The following is a 2,953-nucleotide window of genomic DNA, read 5'->3' as shown; positions in this document are numbered from 1 at the left end:
ACTGTTCTTTAAATATTTGATAGAATTCACTTGTAAGTCCATCTGACCCTGGAGATTTCTTCCTAGGGAGTTCATTGATGGCTTCTTCAATTTCTTTTTCTGAGATGGCGTTGTTTAAGCATTCAACTTCATCTTCTGTTAATTTGGGCAATTTATACATTTTTTAAAAATTATCATCTATCTCCCTTTAGTCTGTGGAAATTATGGCCATAAAGTTGGCAGAACTATTTTCTTATTATTGTTTTAACTTCCTTCTCTTTGGAGGTGCGTTCACCTTTTTCCTTTTTGATATTGGAAATTTGGCTTTCTTCTTTCTTTTTTTAAATAAAATTGACAAAGGTTTATCAAGTATATTGGTTATGTTCATAAAACCAATTCTCAGTTTTATTCATGAGTTCAATATTTTTTTAATTTCAATTTTATTAATCTCTCCTTTGGTTTTCAGTATTTCTAATGTGGGATTCACTTGGGAATTTTCAATTTGCTGTTTTTCGAGCTTTTTCAACTGCATGCCCAATTTATTGATCTTCTCTTTCTCTATTTTATTCATGTAGTCATTCAAAGATATAAAGCTTCCCTTAAGAACTATTTTTACATTATCCCCTAAGTTTTGGTTGGCTGTCTAATTATTTTCATTCCCTTGAATATAGTTGTTGATTGTTTCTATGATTTGTTGTTTAACCCACTCCTTCTTTAGGATTAGATTATTTAGTTTCAAGCTAATTTTTTGTTTATCTTTCCATGGACTTGTTCATATAATTTTTATTGCATTGTGATCTGAGAAGAATGAATTCACTATCTCTTCCTCTTTACACTGGATTGTGAGATTCTTATGCTCTAGTATATGGTCAATTTTTGTATATGTGCCATGTACCACTGAGAACAATGTATATTCCTTTCTATCCCCATAAAATTTTCTCCAGAGATTTATCATATCTACGTTATCTAGAGTTTTATCCAACTCCTTAACTTCTTTCTTGCTTATTTTGAGGTTAGATTTATCAATTTCTGAGAGGGGGAATTTGAGGTCCCCCACCAGTATACTTTTGCTGTCTATTTCTTCCTGTAACTCCATTAACTTCTCCTCTGAGAATGTGGATGCTATACAAGTTGGAGCATATATGTTTAGTAATGATATTTCTTCATTGTCTATGGTGCCTTTTAGCAGGATATAGTTTCCTTCCTTATCACTTTTGATTAGGTGTACTTCTGCTTTTGCTTTTTCTGTGATTAGGATTGATAAATCCACTTTCTTACATCAGCTGAAGCAAAATATATTCTTCTCCAACCTTTTATCTTTACCCCCTGTGTATCCCGCCACTTCAAAAGTCTTTCTTGTAAACAACATATTGTTGTTTTAAGACTTTTAATACATTCTGCTAGCCATCTCTCTTTTATGGGAGATTTCATCCCATTCACATTCACAGTTATGATTACTATCTATGTCTTTCCCTCCATCTTCTTTCCCACCATTTGAGCTTTTAATTCTCCCTTCTCCTTTTCCCTCCACAATAAAGTTTTAATTTTTGACCACCACCACCAGCAGTCTTCCCTTACTTCTTTTACTCCTTTTCCCCCTCCAGTTTGCTCCCCTTTACCCTTACTAATTCTTCCCTCCATTTTTTGCTCCCCTCCCTTTTCTTCCCCCCTTCCTCTCTACTGCCTGTAGAGGTAGTTAGATTTATATACTTAATCAAGTTTGCTGTTCTCTCCTTAAAACAAATCAGATGAGCGTACCTCTCAAACAATGTTCATCTCTGTCCCCTCTTTCCTTCTATTGTAATATAATTTTGTACTTCTTCCTGTTATGTAATTTACCATTTTCTTCTTCCTCCTTTTCACCTCTCCTGTTACAATCACTTTGCACCCTTAAATCACATTTTTATCATCACATCATTTATTTTATACTCCTTCCCTCTATCTATGTATGTCCCTTTTATATTTCATAATAGACACACAATTCTCAAGATTAATGAGTATCATCTTCCCATATAGGGATGTAAAGAGTTTGCCAAAAATGAAAAACAAGTTTTTCTTTTCTGTGTTTGCCCTTTTATGCCTTTCTTGAGACCTGCGTTTGAAGATTGAATTTTCTATTGAGTTTGGGCTTTTTTATCAGGAAGGCCAGGAAATCTCTTATGTCATTCAATGTCCATCTTCTTGCCTGAACTGTTAGGCTGAACTTTGCTGAGTAATTGATCTTTGGTTGTAGTCCCAGCTCCTTTTCCTTATGGAACATCATATTGAAATTCCTTCGTTCTTTTAATGTAGAATTTGCAAGGTCCTGTGTGATCTTGACTATAGCCCCTTGTTATTTGAATTTTTTTTTTTCTGGCTGCCTGTCGTATTTTCTCTTTTACTTGATAGTTCTGGAATTTGGCAAAAATATTTCTTGGTGTTTTCAGTTTGAGATTCCTTTGTATAGATGAATAGCGGATTATTTCGACGAACATTTTGCCCTCTGGATCTATCACTTCTGGATACTTTTCTGGATGATTTCCTGGAAGATAATGTCCAAGCTCCTATTTTCGTCTTGACTTTGTGGTAGGCCAAAGATTGTTAAATTTTCTCTCCTTGATCTACTTTCTAGGTCAGTTGTTTTTCCAATTGGATATTGCACATTTTGTTTTATCTTCTCATTCCTTTTGATTTTGTGTGACTGATTCTTGATGCCTGATAAAGTCATTAGTTTCTATTTGCCCAATTCTAATTTTCACCAAATTGTTTTTTTCAGTTCACTTTTTTTAATTTTTTAAAAAATTTTTAACACAGTTTATAACAGATAAAGCAATTCAGACCTTTGGTCGGGTGATACATCTTTTTAAAGCATTTACAATATGGACCACAAAAAATTTTTTTAAACATAAGCCAATTGATTCACAGATAATATTTATGTTGCTAACTTCACAATCTCTTAATCTAATTGTCTCCACAGTATTGCTAAGAATTACAG

Source organism: Notamacropus eugenii, chromosome Y (genome assembly GCF_028372415.1).
Source record: "Notamacropus eugenii isolate mMacEug1 chromosome Y, mMacEug1.pri_v2, whole genome shotgun sequence".
In the NCBI taxonomy this organism is placed as follows: Eukaryota; Metazoa; Chordata; class Mammalia; order Diprotodontia; family Macropodidae; genus Notamacropus; species Notamacropus eugenii.
The sequence above is the reverse complement of the archived record's forward strand: the minus strand, read 5'-3'. Positions refer to the sequence as shown.